Source organism: Barbatula barbatula (genome assembly GCF_947034865.1).
Source record: "Barbatula barbatula genome assembly, chromosome: 3".
NCBI lineage: Eukaryota > Metazoa > Chordata > Actinopteri > Cypriniformes > Nemacheilidae > Barbatula > Barbatula barbatula.
Genome location: NC_136764.1, coordinates 8,477,313 through 8,489,078, shown reverse-complemented (window position 1 = coordinate 8,489,078; position 11,766 = coordinate 8,477,313). Strand labels below are relative to the sequence as shown.

At 38.2% G+C, this 11,766-nt stretch overlaps 1 protein-coding gene across 50 annotated transcripts in view; it reads left to right on the top strand.

Annotated features, from left to right (window-relative positions):
* The window catches only part of mbnl1 (muscleblind-like splicing regulator 1), a 45,445-nt gene continuing 33,679 nt past the window's right edge, over nucleotides 1-11,766 (top strand). For 11 of the 50 annotated variants that reach the window (XM_079452053.1, XM_079452049.1, XM_079452044.1 and 8 more), the window contains exon 1: nucleotides 1-219. The gene's annotated coding sequence lies outside the window, so the exon portion shown is untranslated. Of the gene's footprint in view, nucleotides 220-8,819; nucleotides 9,092-9,581; nucleotides 9,973-11,766 lie in introns of those variants that run through there. The other 39 variants (XM_079452027.1, XM_079452025.1, XM_079452012.1 and 36 more) reach the window with 10 other exon arrangements.

Sequence of the window (11,766 nt, the reverse complement as noted above, 5' to 3'; positions counted from 1 at the left end):
ATGTGATCACACATTGAAACCATAAACACACGCGCACGTAAGCCTCTTGATGCAGTTTTGCATCTTTCTGTTCTATGTGTGCTCGTGCACTGCGACACAGTTTGGGCGTACTGTAACATCTGACCCAGAATGCATTGCGGTGAGCCACATTGCCTGCTGACCTATGTGTAAGTTCCTGTCACACTTGCAGTGGAGATACAGCTCTTGCACCACGCGCGGGTAAGAACGAACTTAACGCAAATAGGCGCAAATGCACACGTTTACCAAATATATTCTGCTTAGTACATTCTTGCTCTTAAATAAATGATTCCGGGGGAAATTTCTTGACTGGTATTGTGTGTGTCATGTAAATAAGCATTTAGTTATTCTTTAGCTTGTATTAGAAAAGCAAAAAGTTGCACTTTGTGAAGTGGACTTATAGATTTGGTTATTTTTACTTGTGGGTTGTTTGCCGTTTGATGACCAACTTGGGATTCTTTTTGTTTGTGCAGGAAATTTGGAAGTTGTGAAGAAATAGACCTTTCACTGACTTTGTAGAGAATTAAAAATCTTAAAATCAGTTGGATATATAATCTTGCATACAATGCTAAAAAATATTTTAAATGAAGGCTCGAAAACTGGTGATGTTCCTGTGGTTGAATACACTTACAGTGTGAATGAAAATACTACAGGATGTACATTTTAAAGATCGTAGACTTTATGGTTTATAACCACAGACATGTTTTATATTAATACATTTAGTACCAAGTAATACAGTTAAATATAAGTTTTGTTGTTTAATGTTAACTATTGAAAACTAACAGTTTTAAAGCTTGTATTCTGAGATGCATACCTTTCAGTTTCTTTGTCTCTTTGTGAACATGTAGTTTCCGGTATGAACCATTTACATGCTTTTTACGTTCATGTTTTTGCCACCTTGTTCATTTTATTTTATGAGGTGATTGGCTATGTAGAGTCTTAATAGCTATGGATCGTTTTCTGTTTCACCACAACGTATTTGTTTGTATTCAAAGCAAAGCTGAAGAATCAGTGATGTGTATTGTCTGCCAAATGCCATTGGCCTTGTGAACCACAGCAGGGCATCGAAATGCAATTTATTTCATTATAATATCATTGTAATAGCATTAAACTCTATTCTTCCTGATACCTGGGAGAGAAATTGTGATGTCGAACAGCTTCTTTGAATTGTAGTTTTCTTTCCTGCGATACATCTGTAGCCGGTGATAATATTTGGCGGGAGGGTGCGAAGTAGTCGTCCTTTAGTCATATTGAGCTGTATTTAGTTTTCCTTTTTCTCTCAATGTGAAGTGAAATGCTTCTTGCCTAACACACATTAGGTCAAACGGCATTCGAGTGTGTTAGGTTTTGCAAGGCTGTTTTGCAAAAGGAGAACTTCTCAATCGTTGTTGCTCATACGCTTCCTGTTAATTTGCGCTGTTTAAAAAATGTGTCAAGTTTAGTTTCCTAAATTTTGTGTAGATGTAGCAGATATAGTTTTTAACATGCTTAATTGGATGAAATGTAAAATATAATTTGTGTAGCTGGTAACAGCATATGTTTGCAAAAATACTAAGCTGGTTATCATTTTTCTTTATAAACAGCTGCTTGCTAAAGATGGAAATACGTGTCTTAGACCTTGCTACAGACTAAATATGTGTGTACATAGTTCAGAGGTTTAAACAAAAGTATTTAACTTTAAAAATAATTCTTCCCACAGGCATGAGTGATATTTCAAATTGTGCATCTTATTTAGGGGGATAGTTTTTGTTCTTTTCTCGGGGCATTGGAGTTCATTTCATATATATGATGCTAATCATACCAATAGAACAGAGATTTTTAAATTTAGCAGAACATATAATTTTACAGCGATTAGGTTAGTAATTATTAATCTACTGTACAACACCTTATTCACCACCTAGCAACCACATAGCGGTATACTTGAAACCATTTTTCACAAGCAGACAGTGGTTACATTTTCTTCAGAAATGGATTTAGCAAATAAACCTGTTCGAAACCATAACACCCCTTCAAAGGAATAGTTCACTCAAAAAAGAAAATCCTCATAATTTATTCTGAATAATAATTCTGAGTAGTTTATACACCCTGCCATTCCAGATGTAAATGTACATTTATTCATTCAGCAGACGTTTTAATGCAACATGAGACAAATGAGAGAGCACGTGATAGATATGGCTTTCTTTCTTCAGTCAAACCAAATGTTTTTATAAAAATATCTAAGCCGCAAAAGGTTGAAAGTCCAAAAAGCATCCATCATGAAAGTAATCGAAATGACTCATGTGGGTTATGAAATGTCTTCAATAGACGTGTGAGGGAAAATTATACATATATTTTTTAACTCATTTAGCAAACTTAACCCAAAACAGGTGCTAATTCAAATATGGCGAGATAACTTGTAATGTCGTTGGTTCTTGCATCTCTTGAGACGGCCTTTCAAAGTCCCAGTCATTTTAGTTTAAAAAAAGTATGTTCGTCTGAAGAAAGTAAGTTATATATTGTGATGGCATAAGGGTGATGAAATGATTAAAGCCTTATGATTTTTTTCATGAACTTACAAAACAAATGTAGAGTTAAATAGGAAAAAGGATTTTGAGATTTTGTTAAATAAATAGGCTTTTCCTAAACTCCTACCATCAGGATTCAACCGTTCTGAATGAAAGATGAGTTCAAGCTCACTGGGTGATGAAGACATCAAAGTTTCAAGAGTTGGCTGGAAGATTTTGTGTGTTGGGAAACAACCGTCATGGTCACACTGCCCCAAAACACACCAAGAGGGTTAAACACACTGTTTAACCAACAAAACTGTTGAAATTTGAACTTTGACATTCATCTTCCCTGCAATTGGTTATGTATTGCTTAATGACATGCCCACAAATCCTAAAGAACTGTTCTGACATCCGTGTACAGAGTATTTTCAGAGTGAATGCTGTTAGAAGGGCGGTTCTTGACTCAGCTCTGAACATTGATGTAGGGCAGCGCCGGAAACTGTGAATGTGGTAACTCAAGGCCTACTGGTCTCAATGCCTTCCATAAATCAGTAAAGTAGGGCAGCACAATGCTGCTTCTATCAAGGGCATTCGAGACGTAACCGGTGACTTTCAGCCCAACAGTTTGTTGGATTTGTCCAGTCCTGAACCCTGAGCCTCATTTCGGGTCCCGATTGGTCACATACTGAATCTTTCGGGTTATACTAAAGTGTTGTTTAACCTTTACTGCACGTTTTGAGAAACCTCAAAATATTCACAAAAACAGAAATCTTATGAATAATTGAACGGATTGTTTTGCGTCCAGTAGCTCTGTCCAGGTAATGTCATAAATATAAAAGATAAGAGGGACAGGGACAGTTTTTTAAGGTTATACCGAGTCGAGTGACGTGCAGAGTAGCGAAAATCTAGCGAGTTCACACACAGCAGCCGGCGCAATTTACAGCATCCTGACACATACTGATGCTCAGCCGAGAGAGAGAGAGAGATGTTAAACACTAAGATGTTTTTGCACGGTAAAAATTAACCCAGTCTCATTCAGCATATCCTTACTCTTCGAGTACCAAACAGGGCCATTGTGTAATAACCCACAATGAAAAGGTCGATAAAGGTGCTTTGTCCACGCATGCTTTTCATTTCCTCTTCAAAAAGCAAACTTCCTGTTTGCGCTCTATGTTCAGGTGTGATTTTCCTATTTTGCATGACTCCAAATAACCCCATATTTTTTATTCTGGTCTTGGTTCACAAAAGCCGCATGAGTAATACTAAGTGTTTTTTAAGCCCTTTAGGGGAATTTATCTTAAAGTCCACTTTCACTTCACACATTTCAGATCACTGTTATTTAAAGTTAAGGACCGAGAGGCAGCCCGCATCAGAGACACCCTAGTACAATTTAGTATTTACTGGAGTAACTGTAACACTATTATGGCAAGGTTAAAAACACCATAGAGTTTAAAGTACAGTACAGTATTTGTTCATGTTTGAGTTTTTATTCAGATCTAGTTCTATTAAAAATAAATTTTTTCATACATGATTAGCTTTTGAATGTCTGCTTTTTGTGGCTGTAGACAGATCATCATACTGAAATACTCTAACAGGGTTTCCTACCGCACAGGAAATGACAACGTGTCGTTGAAAATACGCTTTGAGAAAAATGTTTCCTTTAAAAGTACTTTAATATGACAACAAAGCTGCAGTTTTTTGCAGGCATGTGAAGATGTGCGGTCGAGGGAGTGTGTGAGAGAGAGAGAGAGAGAGAGGCACAATACTCTGTTCGCAGCAGAGAGTGGAAAGAAAATTCCTTCTGAATGTGTTTGACGTTCATGTGCGCGTCTAGATGTCTGTTCGGTGAGTCAGTGTATTTGGAGTAGAGGATGAAAAAACTGTAAAAAATCTGATGTCCAAGCAACATAATCCAGCAGCAACATAAATCATTTCAATTCAGTTAGTTCTGGGTTCAACTGACATCTCTGTTTTTCATAATATATTAATAGCATAAATAGACATACATACGGTGTAAGCTACTGCAAAATGACGTCCTGTGCATTCTACGGGGAATGGTGGATAAAAAAGGATAAAAAATGATGTTCCAGCTGTTACAGAACCGAATTTAAACTGTAGATGTATTATCAATAAGAATGTTATTATATTTGGCAATTTACATCGAACAAATTAACTTCTTCTCTATTTCGACATTTGTTCTCCATTCAGACGATTACCATTTTTATAGTGCATCAGTCGCCACAAATAAGCACAATGTGTGCATGCTTGCACGTGTCTGCTTGTTTGCACACACGCATACACACCCATTTCAGAAATGCATGTGTTCAACAATGAGGATGCAAAACTCGCCCATTTTCAAAACTTCAGCGAGAGTGGTCGGCCATTTTAACAATCTGCTAATAGATTTTCATTTGAAACACAGACAGAGAAAGAGAGAGAGAGAAAGAGAGAGAGAGAGAGAGAGAGAGAGAGAGAGTAGTGTTTCTGTGGAAAGTATGAACATTTGCAGAGTGACTAAACTCTTTTTGCCACTATCGTCACTCCTAATATTAAAAACAACCTTTCAGAAATATGAGGCTATGAAAAAGCAGAAAGGAAAAGGACAGAAATGATTTGAAGATGGTTGAGACATATTTTCCCCATGTGTGAACGAGTTGGTCAGTTTAAAGAAAAGTGTGTGTGTGTGTGCGCAGTATGTGTGTCCGTGTGTGTGCGTGCTTGCTAATATAAACCAGGGTTGAACTGCATCGGATGCATAAATTATCATACACTCATCGCCAATGCGATGCCAACTGAAGAGTACCTGAACAGGCTAACCAACTGTATACCTGCCATCCTGTAGTTCATATTGCTGTACTATAATTTTTTGAATCTTTTGTAATAATTGGAAGTAGAAAATAAACTGTACTTTTTTGTTGTTAAATGGGCCATGACCAACACCCTGCTGTCTAGACAGACATTCCAGTTGTGCTGTTCATTAATACTACAGTATTATGTATTTTAGTATTATTAAGTTATGGTTGGCTTTTTATTGTTGGTTTGTACGTAAAGCTAACGCAACGGTAGATGATGAGGATATGCATAATGCATAATAGATTTAGTATTGTGATATTTCTGTTGCAATAAATGTATATTTCCCTTATGAAAAATAGGTCATGGTTTATTATAGTAAAAGTGAGCTTGTTTTGTGGTGGATTTTTGATTAAAAGTACAGTGTGTAATTATTTGAAGGATCTATTGACAGAAATGCAATATAATATAAATAAATATGTCTTCAGAGGTGCATAAAGACCTTACATAATGAAGCATTATGCTTTTATTACTTTAGAATGGGCCATTTCCATCTACATACACCACGGGTCCCCTTACATAGAATTCCCCATGTTGTTTCTACAGACCCCCTAAATGGAAAAACTGCTTATAGCGCGTTTTGAAAATACGTTATCTCCTTCGGCAAAGAAGCAAAAAAGTGACGACATATTAGTACCGTGTCATCCACCGTAGTGCTTTGAATGGTCAGGGTGGAGTGGAGTGAGCTGTTGGTTGCAATTCGCAACCTTACTGCTAGATGCCACTAAATTTCATACACCGATCAGAGTGGGCTGACAGATAATAGACAGATGAATCGCCGAACTAATTATTTGACAGTCAGAGCGTCAACTTTTTATTAGAAAATGAAAGTGGTTTTACACCGTGTGTAAGAAAACTTGTTGTTGGACACTCCATAAACCAAAATATTTTTTCTCCTTAACATTTGTATAACCACAGTTAAATTATGGTTACTGTAGTAAAACATAATTGCTATGGTTTTAAAACAAAGAACAACTATGGCTACAATAGTGAAACCATGGTTAATTTTTACAAGGGTGAAACGGCAATCCATTACGTTTGCCTCTATATCGCCCTCTCAGTTTCAAATGTGAAAGTGCAGGTTGGGTTTTATACTTACATTGTCAATATATGCTTTTCTTGTGTCAGACAGCTCAAATAATAGATAATTATCATAAACTTACAGTTGCCATTCAGGGTAAGGTAACATTTGTTTATTTTTAACCAAAAAAAGTTATAGATTCCGTCATTTACAGAAGCAATATCTTAAAGCAAAGACCTTGAAGGCTCGGCATAGTGGTTAGAGTCTAACTGGCAACATTTCTCTGTAATTCCCTTCTGTTCTCCATGATATTTCCTGATTTCTTCTTAATAAATGGCAGTAGATTAACTGTGGATATAGTCTAGCTGTGCGAACTACATTTAGCAAAAAGAAACCCATCTGGAACATCTGTCAACCGAATACATAAATCGTTTTTTAACATTATTCTGCTGGAAACTAAATTTCTACCAAATAGAGCTTTTTTGATGATACCAGTGTGAGCAACAGACTGATTGCTATTATCTCGTTCTTTGCACTTCAGCACAAAATATCTAATATTCATGTTTTATTACAATTATATTTATTCCATTGTGAGGAGTGAGAAACTGAATCGTTTTTCCACCAGTCGGATAGCCATAACCGCAGTCGTTGCTGGGAGAGACTCAAACATGCAATAATGCAGCAAAGTATTTCTCACAGGGTAATGAATTGATATTGTCAATTCCTCATTTGATTGCCCTACGGGAAAATGATGTGTAAAGTTTAGAGGAAATCAGAATTCCTGCTCATGTGGGAGTTTCTTCGCACTAATATCCATGAAATAAAGTGTGCACAACATTGTTAAAGGGATATTTCATAGACAAAATTAAATTTCCCATGTTTTACTCACCCTCAAGGCATCCAAACTGAATATGACTTTCTTCTTGAAGAATAATGCATTTAAAGTTATAACGTATCATTTTACTTCTAAGCGGTAGAATGGGAGTGAATGGGCGTCAACTCTTTGAAGCTCCAAAAAGTGCATCCATCAATCAAAGAACTGATCGACTTGGCTCCATGGTTTTTAACAAAGGTCTTTTGAAGCAAATCGATGCGTTTGTTTAAGAGAAATATCCACATCGACAGCGCTATTAACATCGATGTCTAGAGTCCGTTATGCCTCAGATGCGCATGAACCAGACGAGTGTTCTGTTAAAAAAAATCTCATTTTAAATGCGAACAATTGCCAATAAGACGGTTGTATGACATATTACTCTATGAAAGCTTAAAAATCTAAACTGGCCAGAAATCTCACTTATTCTAGCATACTTACTGTATATAACACTTTTTAATAAGTTTGTATTTGTAAATATTGTTAGTTCATGCTAGCTAATGCATTAACCAATGAGCAAAATTTTTTCCTGATCTTATCGGAATTTGTAGCTATTTTACCAGGTGGCTAATTCGTATAAATTTGTACTTTGTGAATTGTAAAAAAACGATTACTAGAAAAAAGCCATACTCTAACCCCGCCCTTAAACGTCGCTGGTGTGAAAGCAAATCGTACTTGAATGTTACGAGTGAGATCTTGTGAGCCTTGCCTTCTTGTAAAATAGTTACTTGAATATTTCTGTAGGATTTAATATCATCTTAGTTCATGTTCATTTTAGCGTTTAGTAATAACATTTTAAACAGAATTTGTAACTATTTAAATCAGCTAATGCACAATGACAAATCATGAGTTTTGACATTTACTAACATTACCAAATATTAAAAAATGAAAAACGAATATACTTATTGTTAGTTCATGTAAGTTTGACTAATGTCAACAAATACAACCTTATTGTAAAGTATTTACCATTTTTGTTGCAGTGTAAATTGCTGCGGATAAAGTACCGTAAATCCTAAATGTAAACAATCCTACTGAAGTATTTTGTCCCATAAAATGTTGATGCATTTAGTGAAGATGTTGTACATGTAACTTAAGTGTTATTTGTTTAAAACAAATTGTAAAATGTTAGCTATGCCCCTTCTGTTTCTTTAAAGGGATTATGGCGTGTCATTGAGAGCCTCTGCAATGATCATTTCGCTCCTCTAAATGTCGAAACTCAGATAGTGTTACGATTGGGAGTTGAAGACTAAATCCTTCGTTTCTAGCAGCAGATAATGTTGCCGCACAATGCACCAGGTGAGCAGAAATACCCAGCTGTGTGTGTGTGTGTGTGTGTGTGTGTCCCACTGCAGTCTGGTGTTAAAGGCAAACTGCCTCATGGGAAAAGCACGATGTAATCTCACAGGCACACTCGTTTTCTTTATCTTTACTTCACTTTCCTTCCTTTTCTTCCCTCCCCTTCTCATTTTCCTAATTTGCACCCTTTCTCTCTCTCTCTCTCTCCGAGTGAGGAACTCCAAGCAGCAGCACTTCCTGGTTGTGCTGGTGGGCGGTGCCAGCCAGCGTGATTGGCGCTTGAGTTCCGTGCTCTGCGCAGTGCTGCTGTTTCTGCTTGCACACTCTCTTGCAGACACACACACACACCTCACACACAGTGGCGCAACCAGAAGCCACACACGCAGCTCTCTCTTTCTTCCTCTCTCTCCCTCTCTCTCTCTCTCTCTTCTCTGAGAATGGTCCACCCGGTGCCTGGGGCTCTGCTGTCGCGGCCTGCCGCCTGCATCTGATCTCACACACAGACAGACACACAGTGAGACGGGCTCATTATTAATCATAATGTGAGAGGTAAGACTTGCCGTTTCTTCTAAAGTAACACCAGCTGTAGATTTTCCTGCCGAGCTGTAGGCAATGCAGGACTTTGTATGCTTTCCCCATATGTGGGCATGAGCTGCGGGGGTTTGTTAAGTGCGTGTGGGTTGTCTCGATTTTGTAGGGTGCCATTGCGGTGAACTGCAGTTTGTTATGTCTAGGCGGTCCAGAGTCACCGGGCATGGCGGGAAAACTCTGCATGTTTTTTTTCTCATCTGCATCGTTGTGAAAAGTTGTGCCCCTGTATCAACGCTGCGAGGTTGCATCTGTGTGTGTGCGCGTGTGTTTGTGCGTCTCGCACAGGTACCCCCCTCCTCGCCCCTCCTCAACCGGCTACTTGTTTAGACAGTGGCGGCTTGTGATTGGTTAACTGTTGAACCCAAGAGCACTTCTCCCTTTTTAAGCCCCCTCATGGTCTCACTTCCTGTTTGTTTTATGTTTTATACACGCACCAGTGTGTGCGCGCATGGTTTTTTGCATATGCTGTTAAATCTCTGTCGTAAGGGCCGTGCTCTCCACCCCCAGCATGTAAATTACGTGTGACATGCTTTACTGCCGTTTCCTAATATGGCTCGTGCTAGATTTGAGAGCGGTAGGACCCAGTCAGGCACCCTGGGACTGCACAGGGGCGTGTGTGAGAGAGCGTAACTATCTGCCAGAGAGAAAAAACACAGGAGAGAGGGAGATGTTGACGCAGGTTTTCACTTCTGTCCGAGTGCGTCACTCTTCCATTCAGTCATGTAAGTAAACGTTGAAGGCGCTTTCACTGCAGCGAGAAACATATGGATTCAACCTCTCGTGGGTTTGCTCTTCAGCTGCGCAGGGGACTGCGTTCAAGGTTTCCTGCTTAGAAACATGTAAGAAACTAGATTGTTAACCTGGTTTTTCTCAGTTATAGCGCACTTACTGGTTAATGTTTTACCAGCTCTGACAGTCTGCAGATTGTTGGGAACTGTGGGTTATTGGTTGAGATAAAAGTATGTCGTCGCATGTTATGTGTCTTTAAAACTTGGCGTGTGATGCAATAAGTTTGTTTTTATATTGTTGTTTAGATGTACTTTGTTTTCCTGTAAGTTTAACCGCCTATAGGTTTGTTAGGGTGGTCTGGCGGGAAGACTTTGGGTTTTGTCGCTGGCGTGCTGTAAGTGAGAAAGTGAAAGTAGTTTAAAGCAGCGTAGAGGAAATAAGCACATGGAAGCTTTAATAGGAAAGCGCAGTTCGATTCGCTTTCTTTATAATTCACATCTCTATTCATTTCTGTTCGCTTTTGTGAATGTTATTAGCAAAATAATTTCTTACGTTTTAGTCAACATGGCTTATAACTGATAACGTAAAAATGAATATTCACTGTTGGATATAACCTCACATGTTAGCTGTAAAGCAACTCCTAAGATGATAAATGTGTTGCACCTGTGTTACGTATCGCAGTACCACATCTGGTTGTTTGCACCATCTTGAATCTCCTCCCGATCGTGTCCAAGCGCTAGCATAGCACTGCGCTCTTTAATGTTGTGTCCTTCTGTCTCACTACTTTGCTGCATTTCTGTTCTCACATCCTAGTGCGCTGTTTGTCAAAGGATGTGTTTGAATATATGGTTTTGCATATGACTGATACCTGCTGTCTTCAGTGTCAATAATTAAACATGTCTGATGAAGACCCAATCTTGCAGCCTGAACATGTCGAGACAGTTTTGCGTTTAACCTCTAGAGGGTGCAGCAGAGAAAATACACAAAAACATTTAAATTATGCTTTAGCGAGACGCTCTTATACAAAATTACTCACCGTACATTCAAGCTATATGATTTATCAACATACTTTATGTATGTTCAATAGCTGTATATGACTCTTTCTTCGAGGATATTTTGAGAAATGTCTCTGGTTTGTGTCCATACGATTGAAGTCAATGGGGGACTATGTTGTTTGATTGCCAACATTCTTTAAAATATATTCTGCTGTGTTCTGCAAAAGAAATAAAGCCATACAGGTTTGAAATGGCAAGAATTTTAATTTTGGGGTGAACTATCCTTTTAAAGCTCTTATGCATTGATCCCTAAAATCATTTGACTATATATCATATAGAAATCATTGACCTTTGTGATTAGGACAGATCTGCAAAAAGCGATTGTAGATTGATAAAGCTTATTTTCTGAGTTACTGGGTAGAAGGGCTTCAGCTTCAAGCTTTGTACTGTGTAACCATGGTGATGGTACTATTTTCAACCCTTTCCAACATGGCAATCATCACCTACACACATCTGAGTCAAACCATGTAATGCTGGCGTTTAGATAACCATCTCGGCTGCCCGTACACCTTTCTCACTCCACCCATACTGAGTCCACTTACTTTGTGTATCTAAGCTTGAACCGCTGATCTGGGTTCAGCCCAACTCACTGCAGCTACTATCGATATTATAGAGTGTTCACATGGGGCCCAGATTCCAGATCAGAAGCATTTTGGTTATGAATTATAGAGTTAAATCATAGACACGATGTGTTCTTTACATAAAAAAAATTGTTTTTGAGACAGTACCTTGAACCTTTTTCAAAACCGTGGAGGCTTAGTTTCAGTTGTGTAGTTTCTGTCATGGATCTAAAAAAAAGTTTTTAAAAAGCATCCTGCCAATTTTTCCCTTTTATAAATGCGAATGAAG